The sequence below is a fragment of the Corvus brachyrhynchos genome, unplaced genomic scaffold, assembly GCF_000691975.1.
Source record: "Corvus brachyrhynchos isolate BGI_N302 unplaced genomic scaffold, ASM69197v1 scaffold14, whole genome shotgun sequence".
In the NCBI taxonomy this organism is placed as follows: domain Eukaryota; kingdom Metazoa; phylum Chordata; class Aves; order Passeriformes; family Corvidae; genus Corvus; species Corvus brachyrhynchos.
Window position 1 is genome coordinate 9525224 of NW_008239110.1, and position 16056 is coordinate 9541279.

Genomic DNA, 16056 nt, shown 5'->3' on the forward strand with positions numbered 1-16056 from the left:
CCGTGTGTATGTGCGTGAACGTCTCCTAATACTGATATTAATGTAATGTGATTTTTGTCAAGAAGGTACACGAGGTAACTTGACAATTGTTTTTACTTACTGATGGGAAGCCAATGAAAAACCAATGAAATAGTGAAACATACTTAGACCTTGCAAATATTTACCATGCAAATTCTATTTCTTTCCATTACAGAATTAACTTAAATTCACAGGCACAGAGAACTGGGCTAAAACAGAGCCATGAGATTTCTATTTTCTCTACTTTGCCTTTTCACCCATTTTGGTCCTTAAAATATGAAGTGAAAAGCTGAAGCAACTTAGTTTGTAGAATCAGCTGCAATTTTCAATAGGCCAGGGATTCATCATGAGAAAGTCAGTGCCATTTGACTGTAGGAGAAAATGTCCCCCATTCCAGTTCTAGAATAAGACGTCTAGAATTACATCTGTGCCAAAAGGTGCTTTCAAGAAAACATCATGATGGACCTCATGCAGTAGAGCATTTAAACACATGCTTAACATTGAGTGGCTGAAAATTCCTACCTGAAGAGAAATATGTTCATTCCTAAAGTTAAGCACATGCACACATTTTTATCAAATGAAGTATCATGTGAAGAGAACATCCAGTCCTGTGAAAACACAAATCTGAGCCTGTACCTTTGGGCACAGGGTTTTTGCCATTTACCCCTCTTTTTTTTTTTTCTTTTTATAAAAGAATACAGTTTCACAGAATACAGTGTCAATGAAAGTTAGATATACACACAAAATGGACATCAGCACATTGTTTTCAGCCTGTATATCCCTCTGAATATTGGGGGGAAAAGCCCAAAACAACAGGTTAATTTACCTGAGCAATAAATCCTCCCAAAGATGTTGCTTTAACTGATGGGAATTTTGAATACTAGTCCAAGATGCCTACAGCCATGGCACATTTAATACATTAAACAAAAATACACAGCTTAAGGGGGAAAAGTGAGTATGTTTTTATTTCTATTAGCCAGAAGATATAATTATCTAAAAGGGTTTTTTTAAAGTCTTTCAAACTAACATTTCTAGGTCAATAGACAAGTTTTGGCTAGAAAGCTTTCATTCAGTAATGGATCAGGATAGTGTCTCCAACCACACTGCCTGTAAAAAAGGTCACAATGCATTTTTATGACCTTCTGCCTCTTTGCCCTGGTATCCAAGGTGCAGTGATACAGAGAGTCTCAAATGACTCATACAGACGGGGTCAAAGCCAAAATGTTTTCAACCTTCCTCAGTCATGCCAGAGTACCACGAGTACCTCTTTCACTCCTTATCTTTCATCTGGTCCAAGAGGTATTGTTTTGCTGTTTTAAAAACAAAGCATAAAGCACGTGTTATACTATGCCACATTTGTGTAATAGGGGTGCTTTTCAGCAATTTTTTTCCTTGTTTTTATGGTGGTTGGTTTGTATTGTTTGCACTGTTTCATGAAAAAAATACTTTTATGTATCATCAAATATTTTTATAATTTTTATCATCATGAACACCATCCCTTTGAATCAACTGTTGGCCTCTCAACTTCTGATGTGAACAGAGTGGATTTTCTCTTCTGAATAGGGATGTTGCTCTCTTAAAGAGTATCAGGTCCTGTTTCTTTAATGTTAGTGTCTTAATTTCCTCATATGACAGAATGCCTGATGGCGGTATCTCACATAAAGTGGAGACTAACCATTATAACACTTGAATAGGGTAGTTTTACTTCTCCCTTTCTCTTCATTATTCTTTCGTCACTTTTTGCTAAATAGAAGTGCTTCTCAGCTTTGTTGTTTCCATGTATAGTGGATTTTCCCTTCTCTCTCCTCTTCGTAGAATCATAGAACCACTGAGGTTGGAAAAGACCTTTAAGAACACTGAGTCCAAGCATTAACCCAGCACTGACAAGCCCATCATTCCCAAGTCCCTAAGTGCCACAGCTTTGCATCTTTTAAATACTTACGGGGATGATGACTCCATCACTTCTCTGGGCAGCCTGTTTCAATTCTTGGCAACCCTTTCCATGAAGAAATTTTTCCTAATATCCAATCTAAACCTTCTTTGGCACAATTTGACTCTGTTTGTTCTTGTCATATCTCTTGTTATGAGGGAAAAGACACTGATCCCCATCTCACTACAGCCTTTTCTCAGGTACCTGGGAGAGAGCAATGAAGTTCCTCCAGAGCTGCTTTTTCTCCAGACATACAATGCGCTTCACATAAGACATGCTCCTAACTCTTCCCCAGTTCCATTGCCCTTCTCTGGACACACTGCAGTACCTCAATATCTTCCTTGTAATGAGGGGCCCAAAACTAAACACAGGATTCAATAAGCTGCTTCATATATTGTCTCTTCCCCTTAGCCCAGCAAAATGCCTTTTAAAATTAAATTAAACCCTATTACCCACCAAAATAAAGTGGTGATGTCCAAACACTTGTTGGAATTGCTTTCAGCTGCTAATAATTGCCAAATTATGCCCAAGTTTTATTTTGGGTATATTAATGGTTGTGAGCCCAAACTATGTCTTTTGCTGTGGCAAGATTTTAGCAGCAGAGGACTGAGTTACAGTGCCCAGGAATGTTCTCTGATGGTCTTTGATCTGTTTTATTATAAGGTACTGAAAAGTAAGTAATCTAGTTCTCTCTGAGACACACTATGCCATTTCAAAGGTGGACTGGCACAAGTTGCCCACAACGACCAGAGAAAACATATGCTTTTGGGCCAAGAAATAGCACCTAAGAAGAATATAATTCCATGCATCCTTGAGCAGCCCCAGTGACAGTAGGTACCTTTCTCTGTCCAGGGACTTGAGCTGAGGCTTTTATGCTCATATCCAGTTACCACAGACCAGACATGGCATGACTGGTTTTACCATATTCATCACATTTACATGAAAATTATATCAAGTCCACATTGCCTCATAAGGTCCATTTAACTCAGCAGACATGTAATCTACTCCAATGGAATAAAGAGCAAGACTGAAATTAAAATGTTTTGTGACATGACAGTGTTCATATCTGCTGTTACTGGTAAAGGAGCAGTAATCTTCTATTAAATTGCAGTGAAATATTTTGGACATTCTATTTTAACTTAGCAGTTTAACTAAGTGTTTTAAGTCCAAGTCTGTTGGGGAATCACAGGCAGGGGAATACACAATATACTCTTTGCTAATAAATGAGCAACAATATTTTTTTATATTTGTGTCAGAATTCTTCACAAATCCCCACTCATCATTTCTGCTTTTGTGTTTCAGAAAGTTATTTGGGGAAATCCAGTATCTGACATGAGAAAAGGAAGAGGGAAAAAGTGGAATTTCCACAAGCTGCTATTCAAACCTTGACTTCTTTGAAGGAAAAACATACAATATTTTACAGCTAGTCATCAGTCTCAATGTTTTTTGCACCTTGAGTTTCGGTCTGGCGCAATTCTTTTATATTGAATTCTTCAACACCTTCTGATCCCCTGTCATTAGGAAGGGTCAGGAAAAGGGAGTGTCTTCAGGGTCTGAAGGCCAGTTTGTGGGAAGAGGAAGATCAAACAGCTAGAGACTTTCCCTAAGTTCAAAGACAGATTGAGAGTGAGCAGAAAAATTACTCAGGGAAATATGGGAAGTTTTATGGTTTTACTAAGTCTACATTTTTTTGTTGTTGTTGTTAAAAATAGAATTAGAAATTATTCTGGAAACTTTATAAAACATACATGTTTGTTTGCTTGTTTCCAATTCTTTGCAAAGCAAAAGACATTTTGAGTGGAAAGGAGGTATTTGGAGAGGGTGAGCTCAGGTTATTGAGGCATGCAAAGAAACCTGGGTTGTTGGAGCCCTTGTGCTTTTAGAGTGCTATGTGATCAACTTTCTGTGAAGGGATAACAGGCTGGAGCAAACTTGCATCCAGAACAAAAAACACAATCACACAAACAAGAGCAAAAGAGTGTATGTTGTACCCATTTACAGGACTCACATGAAAGTCTAAGAGCATATCAGTATGAGCAAAATAAATATTTAGATAAACTGGTAAGATTTGAGGAATAAATCTGCATGTGTGAACCATCCTTCCTTGATAATGGAACCTTGTTATTTACACAACTGTTCTTTACAATTTCAGCCTTCAACTCTTTCTTGTCTCTTTTCACCTGGATTCTATGTAAGTGGGCCTGAAGTTTTCGAGAGAATTTATCCATGAATCTGTACCTAATCCTACACTGGCTTTGATTTGGAAGCCTGGGCCTCATCCACTGGGAGTTTATTCACTTATTTGTAAATACAGTAGTTTTGCAAAACAGTGACAGGAAAATTATCTACACCAATACTTTTCAACAACTGGCATATAATTCTAAATCTCATAGATCTGGTAATACAGCATTCTGTTGGAAACTCATACTAATGATGTCACAGTATTACTTCCAACAGAGAATATATTATCATGTTCTTTAGCAAAATTTTTCCTTGCCATAATTTAAAAAAAAATTTACTAGACTTCTTAAATAAAATAATTTACTAAAAAACTGTAATATTGTTAGGGAAAAAGAAAATGTTTGAAACAAGAATAACAAGACCACCTGTGATCACCAGTTCAGTGTATCACTTCATTTTGATGGTTTCTAAACTAAGTAGTACAAAAATGGTGACATTACAGAGCAAATAGAAAGGTTGTTTTTTTCATTTGCTCTTAAACTTATTTTTTACTTTTTATGTTCTCATTTTAAAAACTTCTGGTTTGCTTTATTCCAAAGTCAGGCTTGAATGAACTTACATTTCTTCCTGCAGTCAATAACAGGAATACTTATAGTAGCTTGTCCTACAAGCTCTTTCATGTCTGCATTATCACTTTATGCGACACGACATAGATTGCTGCTTCATCTTTGCTGGAAAGCACAATCACCAAAACAGTAATTTGCTGTTCTGCAAAAAACTAGGCTTGATATTTCATATCTCCATTTTCTCAGATGACAAACCCTTTTTTGGACCAACAGATGAGTGATTACTCATAACCTGCAATTAAGCATTTATTTCACACGGCAACAGTCCTATATAGGCTTAATCCTCCTTACATTATTTATATGTGAATTCTTTTTGAGATTGTAACCAGTCATGAGGAATTTAGCAGCATTTGGCTGCTAAGCCTCTTCTTTTCTGTCTCCCATTTCTGTTGTTCACACCCAAAGTATGATGAGATTAACCCCTTATTAACTGCACATCTACTGTAGATATGGTTTTGTGTGGAAAAAAACCCCAGAAACCTATAGTGAAACTTGGGAGTAATGGAGTCCTGGCACTAACTGTAGAGCGAGTTAACTGTGCCTGAGTTAAAACAAAGCCATCCCTTTTGCAGGCTGCCATCAGGTACCTTTCTGAAGAGGGAGTCTCTGCTGTTATTCCTGCAGGCATAGTGAATATGTACTGATCCTCTGCTGCTGCAGCTTTTGTTTCCAGGCCTTCATTTTCAATGGTTGCCATAGAATCTCTGCATTATCATATGAAAAGACACACACACAGACACACACACACACACAAAACAACCAAAAGCCTGTTGCTAAAGCCATGAACACTTTTTAATTTTCATGTAAAAGGAAAAATTGTCTGGAAGTGAAATGGTCTCTGAGACAGAAGTTTTCTTCAGCTCTCCTCCTGTCTTTCTCCTTAGAGATGACTTGATTCCTGTTTAACTTTTAGCTACATAAACTCCTTACTGGATCTTCCTGACTGCCATAACAATTACAGGCTATTTATCCACGAAAGTGGTTTTAATTGCCTCTTAAGCCAAGGGATAGCCATGTATTTTTCTTGCCTAATTTGTTATGCAGGCTGTCCTGTTTTAGCATGCATTTGACTTGAAGATTTCAGTGTCCAATTCCCAGAGTCTGGCTTCAAAACAGACATGAAGAACTACTGAAAACTGAAAAATAAACACATAGTCCTTGGTATACAAACTTCTTTTTATTACAGAACTGTTAATTTGCTGTAAATAGAGGAAGTATTTGTTATTGGGGATGAGATGCCCTGGAAAAAGACGTATTTTTCCATATAGTCATTTAAACAATGAACCCCAACCCCATTTATGAAGGCAATGTGCTGGAGAAATCACACTCCAATTAATGGAGCTACAAAATAATTTCTGCTGTTTCCTTGTTTACTTCATCATAAAAGATGTAAAGAGAAGAAATTTTTTAATCTCGGGGTTTTGATAAAAAAGAGAAGCTTTGTTTTGAAAGACCACACATGATGTATATTTATAAGAATACCTCCAAAAACTGATAAGGCAACATAATATAAACACCTCACTGCATCATCATGTAAATGAGTGAATTCCTAATTCCTTGAATTCTACTAACTTCAGGAAGATCAGGATTTTTCATAAGGAAAATGGAATGGTTCCCCATATCCCTGCAACTTGTTTTGAGCATATACGATACTGTCATGTGTATACAGCATGGATGCAAGAATACTTTTGCACCCTCTTCCCTATTGTCTACCCAGGGAATGGTGATGAAAATTGGGAATAAGGAAAAATTGTTAAGAAAATTCACACTTTTCTGACAGAACTTCTCTGATGAACAGCTATTTAATAATACACAAATGTAGATATTCCATATATATATATATATATAAATCTCCCTGGAATTATCTTTAGAGAAGCACCCAAAATACATAATCTTGTTCCCTAAACTTCATTAAATATCCTTTTCTTCTCTTGAAGCTATATTTTATGTCTTTGTTTCATTCCTTTCACACTACTTCAAATAATTCCACAACTATAGAGCAACAAACAAACTTTACTTTCTGGCTAAAAATGGAAAGTTCCATTGCATTCCAATCACATACACATCAAGATTTTGTAGTCTCTGATTACTTTTTTTCTTCTCTGCTGATAATTTCAATGTCTTGCCTGTTTATTGCTCTCTGAGCATGGCAGAAAAAGAGGGTAATGACTTGGCCTCTGTGCATCTCCAGCACACAAAGTCAGAAGCTCTTTGCTCCAACTCTCATTGCTTTTGCCTGCAGTAGTAAAGAGCTGGAGACAAAATGTTTTATAAGAAACGTAAAATGACACAGTGAAAACCATGAAACACGAACAGAGAAGTAATTTGAAAAGGCAAAACTATGGAATGGCTGAGAGACAGAGGGCAAGCTTATGACCTCGGATCAGAGGCAAGGTCAACAAGTGGATATGAGGGTAGGCATCTGCTATAGAGTGCTCAGTAAAGACAAGTAAATGGGAAAATACTTCTTTAAACTACTGGAGGAAGCCCTGTGATTACATGTGCTAGTTCTCATTGAAGACAGTTGAAGTTAGCCCTGCTTCGAAAAAGTTTAGTCCAGATGACCTTCTGAGATCCATTCAAACATAAATTATTCTATGATTTCTTTCCCATGAAGTGGAAAAAAAGTCATATTTTTGTATTCTTTTCTGTGCTGAGTTTTAGAAGATAACTCACTGGCAACCAAACATCATTAAACTGCAGTCATCTCTAGAGACCAGACCTCTAACCTCAGAGTAATTACCATGAAGAACAAACCAGAACACTGTAAATGAGACCAGATTATTCAGAGCATGGCACATCTTCACCTTTAGAAGGCATGCCTAGCTTTCTTGGGACTGCAGCCATCAATACTATTATCTGGAACTTGTCTTACATGCCCTGTATGCATGACAGCTTTGTTATACCTGCAGTGGGATGGAATTTTCTTATCTGAGCTTTAAGGATTTAACTGACAGAAATTAAACTTTGCCTCTTGTGTCATGTGAAACAAATTTTCAAATGCTCAGTAAAACAGGATGAATCTACATTAGCATGTTAGTGCATTTTTTAAGGCATAGCTTGTCCATCCTGAGCTACAATGAATAATTTTTTTTTTGTATCACAGCAGACTCAGAGTAGCTGAACTAAATTTGGGGTTGGATGAAGCCAAGACAAAATGTTTTCTTCAGGATTTCCTCTCCTTTTTAAATTACAATGCAAATTGATCCACAGGATTAGACACAGCTAATTCTAAGTAACTCCCACTACAAAAATGTGTGGCACAGACACCTGGTGTTCAGCTCTCTGTTCATTCCACACACCCTTTTTGCCAGGACTGCACACTTGCTAATGGGGACATAAGTTTTAATAAAAACTAAATGTCTACTTATTGGTGAACAACTTCATGAAGTTTTAAGCATCACAATTGTATATGCTTGAGTTTGAAAACTCTAAAGATGGTGTGATGAGGAAAAATATCCATAGTGGTTAAATAGTATTGTCACAAAATGTTGGCATATTTGGCTGCAGGCATATGAATATAATTTGCATGTTTATGTTCTTGTATTTCTGTGAAATATTGATATTTTATTTTTCCTGGAAATATTTCTGCTACTAGAAAGCACTGGGCAGAACTATAACTATGAAACTGACATTTTTTTCACTTTTCAGGTATCACAGCTCCATCTGCTTTACAGGAGTCTAATACTTGCAATATTGGTCTTGTTTGACTACACTGTTTATTACACTACATGTACAGAGCCATTAAAAGTTAAAAATATCTTTATTTTTGCTTTGTCTCTATAAGAATTTGCATACAAGGTTCATATCACAATATCTGAAAAGCTTTAAATGGTATCATATCCTTCACCTGTAAAATCAGAAGCATTTGTTTGACCATAGATAATTTCCTACAACACAAAAGGTAAAATGTAAAGCCCATTATGCTGATAGTTTACAACCCTATGAATAATATGACACAACACTGGGAAAATGGGAATCTTCTTCCTAAACAGATGTCAAGACTTATTTTTTACAGGTATTCAGCATTTAGTAGTACACTCAGTGGTGTTGAATCTGGAAAAGTATGCACACCACAAAGGGCTAATCAGTGAGCAGACATTCTTGAACTCTTAAATTCAGCTGCATTTCCTTCATCAACTCCAACTTGACTCCAACCGAATAAAAGTCCTTTCTGCCTTTGTAGAGCACAAAGCCTGGTTCATTTCTGCCATTCTTCTTTTCACTTCACCTGCCTTCTGTATCCTCTGTCTCTTGCCTTTACGAAGTCCAGTCCATCCTTCTTTTATTCAATGTGAGGCATCACTCAAAGTACCCCTGTTGCTGTTGCACCTACTGCACGAAGAACAGAGGGACTCAGAAAAGCGCTACTGAGATTTAATCCAAACATTACTGGGGTGTCTGCATAGACCAAAACCTGCTCAAAAGAGATGTGAACTTCTGTCTTCTAAGCAAAGCTGCATCAATCTTACTGCCATCAGCAACTCAGAGCTGGGGGGAAAGCAGAGCATGTCACAACCTCCATCTCTCACATCCTCTCAGGAGCAGCAACTAAAGCAAACCCAGCGCTTTAAGTTTCAGTGTTACAGACTCCCTTGTTTTTCCACCACATTCTCGTCTTTGGTAGGACCATCCAGGTCCCAAATACTAATATCTGGCATAAAAATGAAGTGATTTTATATCACCCGTCCAAGAGCACTGGCTTTAAGAATGACCTTAATAATCTTTTTTTTTTTTTTTTTTAGTTCCTGCTGGATTAATATTTACCCAGGAAACTATTGCTTCTATGTGATTTTAACTGTACCTGTTTACAGTCCTACCTACTGTTAAAAGATTTTTGGAAAAGTGAGTAGGGATGAACAGAAAAAACAAGGAATCTTTAATTAACTAAACAAACATTAAAAATATGTAGTTTAAATTATTATTCAAACACAAAATGTTTCTCTTCATCCTGTGTGACAGCACAGTTTAGGATGGAATTAAAGGCTTGCTAGTGCTCTATCTCTTCCCAACACTGATGTGTATCATATGGCCCCAGAGGCAGAGGACATTCCTAAGCAGAGCCAGCAGCTGCATAAAAGGTTCATCCAAAGCAGAAGCAGCTGCATGTCTTCATAAACACTGGACACCAGCACTGTTTTCCAAATCTGGCTTCACTATTCCCAGCTGAGGAACTTCCGACCCATGCTCTTGAGATCTGTATTTCCATCCCCTCCCACCTCTCTTGCAAGTTCTCTTGTGCCAGTTTAATTACTTCTGTTGCTATATTCTCGTTTACATGTTTCCATCTCTTTCCACAGCCCTCTAGTACTTTCTGAATTTTTCTAACTAAACAGTTTCCATTCAGTTTCTAGCTACCATTTAACTTATCTGTAGCTATGCATTTAGAAAAAAAACAAAAACAAAAGAACTGCCTATGTTTCACATATATGACAGAGAAATGGAAAACTGCATTTGTATATCTTGAACCTTAGCTAGAACCTCTAGGTGCTTTGGCAGCATGCAAAATAGTAAATTAAACACAATGGTTTCTAAAGATAAGTTCGAATGATGAGTAGGAATAAAGCAGGTTATTTAAAAGACTCTGCCAGATCAAAGGTGATGTTTACTCGTGAATGCAGATTGCAGTTGTTGTCTGTGGTGTGTGAGAACACTAAAATTCGGATCTGCAAAACAGCACCTGCAGTTTATGATTACCATGGTTTCACCCCAGTCAACAGCCAAGCCCCACAGAGGCATTCACTCTCCCACCAGCAGGACTGGGGACAGAATCAGAAGGGTAAAACTTTCATCTCAAGTCATGGGTTGAGATGAAGGCAGTTTAACAGGGAAAGCAAAAGCTGCACACACAAGCAAAGCAAACCAAGGAATTGCTTCACTGCTTCCCATGTGCCGGTGCAGGAGAGCAGGGCCCCATCATGCATAACAGTGACTTGGGAAGACAAACACCGTCACTCCAAATATTCCTCCCTTCTTCCCCCTACTTTGTATACAGAGCATGAGGTCATATGGTCTGGAATATCCCTTCAGTCAGTTGGTAACTGTGTTAGATGAGAAATGACAGAAAAGATAACACTTAGGCCTGAAAAAATCTAATTTTTGGGTGGTTTTCAAGGTTCTGTACAGTGCTAAGGACCACTGTAATTTTTCTCCAGGCTACATACCATTTCTTTCTTTAAACCCCACATTTGGCAAATTGCACCTTTGATGGTTCTTCATCTTGCAAGCAGTCTAATAGTCCCCATGATTAAGAACATTAGAGCCTCAGGAAGCAATAAGAAATGATCAGTTCACTAAGGTGAGTCCATCCACAAGACAAATTAATGAATCCCACGCAGTCTATGAAATAACTGAAGGGCACATAGCAGTGGATGTGTGAGAGTGATTCTCTCTCCCTTTACAGATAACAGTTTTTAAATTCTTCCGGAAGCCCAGAAAATGATGCTCAGTACCAATGTTTAAAATAAAGAATTCATCAGGAAAACTATGGGTTTGTTGGCCTCTGAAACCTTTGAGAAAGGGTAGTTTTGTCTTTGAAGTTGTCATGCCTTGTGCATTATAATTACTTCCTTGTTGACTTCCATGTTCACCATACAGGTTAGGCCAGCCTGGAGGACAAGGGAAAACTTAGAATTACAGTACTGTGAACACAGCAATGGCTGTCAGCACAGCATCTTTTCCACTTATATTGAAGCCCTGCTGCAATTTGACTTCATTAATTTGACTTAGTTAAGGCTATATTTGGAGAATTTCAAGGTTTTTTCCACTAATAAAGGAAGAGAGACATTTACTTGCCTCAAAGCTAAGCACTACACTATTGTGACAGGGCTAGTCACAATTAGGTCTGTCAAAGGGCATGGGAGAGGAAGAAGGTGTACAGCCAGTCTAGGCATAAGTGATGGGAGTGCTGCCTGTTGGGGTCCCTCCCCCGCTGTGTAGCCCTGGGAGAGGGCACAGACACGGGGTTTCCCTGCCCCTGCTCAGCCTCGTTCCCATTGGTTGGTTTGTGTTCCCTGCGCGGGCAGAAGGACCCTTGGTCCCGTGACTGGAACAGTTCCTCAGAGAGCCCCAGCCATGCGGCTGGAGAAATAAACATCTCTGAAACAGCTATCAAGAATCTGTCTGTCCATATATATTTCCTTTCCACGGGACTCCTGGTTTGGTATATGCATGTTGCAGGATCCCCACTGCAACAGCTGCCCACCAAGAGCAGTGTCCTGGCCTGGGCACCTGTCAGACCTGTCTGCACCAAAAGCCAGATCTACAACCTCTGCATAAGGACTAGTAAAGGACTTTCAGTCCTAGTGAGCAGAAATCATGTCAGATAACCAGATGCTGAGGTGAGTAATTAGTAGCTATTATGGGTTTTTTTCACCTTAATTTTTTATTTTCTTTGGGGAGGTGTTGACAATAAGGTACAAGGTCTGACGTGGTTGGATGTTTTTGCAGGGTTAAAAGACACCAGTGCTGTGATTTGTTAAAAATCTTTTGACAAGGAGTCTGAAACTTTCTGAATGTAACAGACCTTGATGCATTCCTCTTTGTCCCTCTCCCCTCTCCAGAGTGGTCTGTCCATGTACAATCTTGCAATTACAGTTTGAAACCTCTTAGGAAATACATTTACACAGAATACAATTTCTGTCCCCTACTGAGGATATGGTACAACATACAACTCTGAGGTAAGCCCAGATATGGTGTTACAACACACTGGCAAGGAGGACTATATGGACAGGACTGCTAGAAATCTTCCCACTCACTGTGGAGTGGAGGCATGCACACAAGCAGTATTCATGGCATATCCAAGACCCCATGAACATGCTATATCCCTTTGTGCTGATTTGCTCTTCTGACCATGTCCTTAGAGATGCTTCTTACATGTGGGATTAGAAGGATCACTGGTTACTAGCTTATTGCCAGATGCAGTTCAAGCCATTGGCCATCAGCTGTCTCAGAAACTTTCCCGTTGTATGAAAGCCAAAATGTTTGAAAGAGTGCTCAGATCAAACAGCTCAAATATCTACGTACCTGGAGATAAGGACAGTTCTTCTGAAGGAGGAATGTTGAGAGACGTACTTTTCAATTTCATCAGAACCACTCTGGCACCTTGCACTGTTTTTTGAGAGCCTTACATAGTACCACTTTGGTGCCTTGTTTTACTAGCCAGCTGGGAGAGATATGGAACTTGAGCCTTTTACAATACTGGCGCTGATTAGCAAAAGATGAAGACACTTAACTGTTTTTTGAAGCTAAAAATAAATGAGACAACAAAACCAGGAGTTATGTGTCTACAGCAGAAAGAAACCTAAATTAAACCCTCACCCAGAGCAGCACTGCCAAAAGCAATCTCAAGAATTTTGTGATTTGTGAATATCTGGGAGTCACTGTGAGATTTGCAAAACAGATTCCCTAATTATTTTGGAAAATGAAATGTATTTCTGATGGCTGTCAGCCTGGATGCCTGGCTGAACCATTCCCAGCACCCATGAGGGCACCATGAGGACAGGAACAATCACAGATGGGCTTGGAAGGTGTTGATCAAAGCTTCTTTGGCTGGCTAGCAAAAATGCTCAGGTGCTTCAAGAGCATCTCAGAAACATGTGAAACATGGAGGGGAAAGCCAATTTCTTTCATAACACTTGTCTCCTTTTGACTTTCTTGTAGATTTGCCTATTCCTTGCATATTCCTATATCTATGTGCATGTCCAAGCTTAGCAAACATAAGTGTTTCGTCAACAGCATTAAAAAATAGGACAAAATCTTTAAAAATCATAGTCATCTGATTTTCTCAAATCTCACCACCATCATGCATAGTGTTCTAGGTTATCTTTTTCTCTTTTTTTTGTCAGCCATAATCAGAATCACAGAGTATTTTGTGTTGGAAGAGACCCAAGGATCATCAAGTCCAATGAAGGACACCCCAAGAGTCACACCATGTGCCTGAAATGCTTTGTAAATTCTGTCAGGCTGATGCTGTGGCTATGTCCCTGGGGAGTCTGTTCCAGTGCCCAGCCACTGGTCTGGGTGAAGAATCTTTTTCTAATATCCAACCTAAACCTCCCCTGGCACAACTTCAGGTCCTGTCACTGGTCACCGCAAAGATTGGTGTCTGCTCCTCCTCTTCCCCTCACGAGGAAGTTGTAACTGCAATGATGTCTCCCCTCAGTCTCCTCTCCTCCAGGCTGAACAGACCAAGTGGCCTCAGCTGCTCCTTGTACAGCTTCCCCTCAAGGCCCTTCACCATCTTTGTAGCCCTGCTTTGGATACTCTCTAATAGATTTATATCTTTTTTATATTGTGGCACCCAAAACTGCACACAGGACTTGAGGTGAAGCCACTTCAGTGCAGAGCAGAGCAGGACAATGCCCTCCCTTGCCTGGCTGGCAATGCTGTGCCTGATGCACACCAGATTATCACATCTGTAAAAGACTAAGTTAATGTCTGAGAAGAGCTGCCTTTAAACCACCTCCTCCTGTTTCTAACACATAGACCCATGTAAACATACAAACACATGGACATCAGCTAGGATGCTGTAGTGAGAGCAGCTTTAGTCCTGCACATGTGATTGCACTTACTCCTGTGCTATCAAAAAATCAAAATAATAGGACAAAATGAAATATACTTATGAAACCAAAAGGGGAAGGATTTTGGGAGAAGGAGTTGGGGATGAATGAGGGAAAATCAGGAATGAGATATTTGGGGCAAGGGAAACATCTGGGTATTTTTGCCAAAGAAAGCAAAATTAAGTCAAAAACATTCATCAGGATAAGCAATGTATTAGAAGTACATAAGTAATACCTCACCTAAATCTTTTCCTGGCTTCCAGTGCTGTTGGAAAACATTAGTTCTTCTCCATCATGTCTGGTAAACACATTCTTGAGGGAGAAGGAGGGCAGTGAAGAAAAAAAAAGAAGAGCAGAGAGTGAACTTAATCTTGGAATCCTGAAAAAGTCGCCTGTGTGCTTTTTCTAGCCTCTGGTACAGCAAACCAGGTTGCCATGGTAAAATGGGTCAGAGCAGTAAGCAAGTTAGCTTGTGCAACAAAATCAGGCTCCTGGTGCAGTGATGGGAGGCAGAGGCCAAAGCACACAGTAATCTAGAGCTGAATCTAGGTCACTGGGGTGCTTTGTAGCTGCAGCTGTCCGTGTGGGACTGTGATCTCCGGCAGGGCTCACAAAACCATCCTGACGGCTGGGCTCCTGCTCAACGGTTACGGGTGTACTGGGGGAGCTGTTGTTGCTTTGTCTCCTTCAAAAACAAATTATAATTTTAGATTTTAAATTATGGATGCATATGCAGGCAGCATGTGTCTGAGTGTGTATTATGTATGCACATTTATTTTAAAATAAGACATACTCAGCAGGCACATGGCCCATATTTTGGGAACCCATTACACAAATTAACATTCACACTCCAAATGATCATTATCACGTATTTATGGGAACTGTGCATCCCACTCCATGAAGGCTATAAAGATCTGCAAGCAAACATAAGAAATCTCTTCTCCAGCATACCTAATGAATTCCCCCCCTCAGACAAACACCCTCCCAAAAAGCCTGGGAAAAGAAAAAAGGCTTTGGAGAATGTCAGGGAGGTCGTCCCACGGTTCAGTCTCTCACATCCCCCTACAGACATATGTTGATACACCCATCCTTGCAGCAATCTATTATTATCATTTACTATTCTGTGACAAAAAACAAGCAAACCCCCCTCCACCCCCCCCAAAAAAAAACGCAAAAAACCCCCCAAAAACCCCAACAATCAGTTAATAAAAAGCCAAAGAACGGGGCCAAATCAGGAGCAGAAGAAAATCAGCATACCCCCTGCTGATGTTGATGCTGATGGAATTACACAGGCTCAGAGTTTAGTTCTACATACAGACATGGTCCTTGCCCACAGGGGGATGAACAATGACCCATAATGGAGATTCATAGGAATATAGCAAAGGCATGCTTCTACGAGATGAAGTTGGCAGCCCTTTGGAGTATGAGGCCTATTATGTCACTGTTTTTTTCTGTCTTTTTTTTCTTATGTTTAGTAATTCTGCCCAGCAGAATTTCCTGTATTTGCCTAGAATTCTAGGTTATACAGAAAAGATTCTGGATACATCCCCTGCACACTGATGCATCAGCTTTCAGCGCACACAGAACAAGCTTAGAGCTCCACACCAGATCTACTGTGTGTGTAGTAATTGACTCCGTAAGAAGCACACAGTGGGTCTGAAGCTCCGCAGAAGCCCCCTGGCACAAGGCATATGTGCTGGATAGTTCTTATCCTATATACGCTAAAGGTCTGGCACGCTGA

At 39.4% G+C, this 16056-nt stretch overlaps 1 long non-coding RNA gene across 5 annotated transcripts in view; it reads right to left on the reverse strand.

Moving 5' to 3' along the window:
• LOC108448024 overlaps positions 1-15326 on the reverse strand; it is an 80271-nt gene extending 64945 nt beyond the window's left edge. For 3 of the 5 annotated variants that reach the window (XR_001863798.1, XR_001863800.1, XR_001863799.1), the window contains exon 1: positions 14556-14992. This is a non-coding gene — a long non-coding RNA (uncharacterized LOC108448024). Of the gene's footprint in view, positions 1-14555 lie in introns of all 5 variants that reach the window. The other 2 variants (XR_001863802.1, XR_001863803.1) reach the window with 2 other exon arrangements.
• Between the last annotated feature and the right edge of the window lie 730 nt (positions 15327-16056).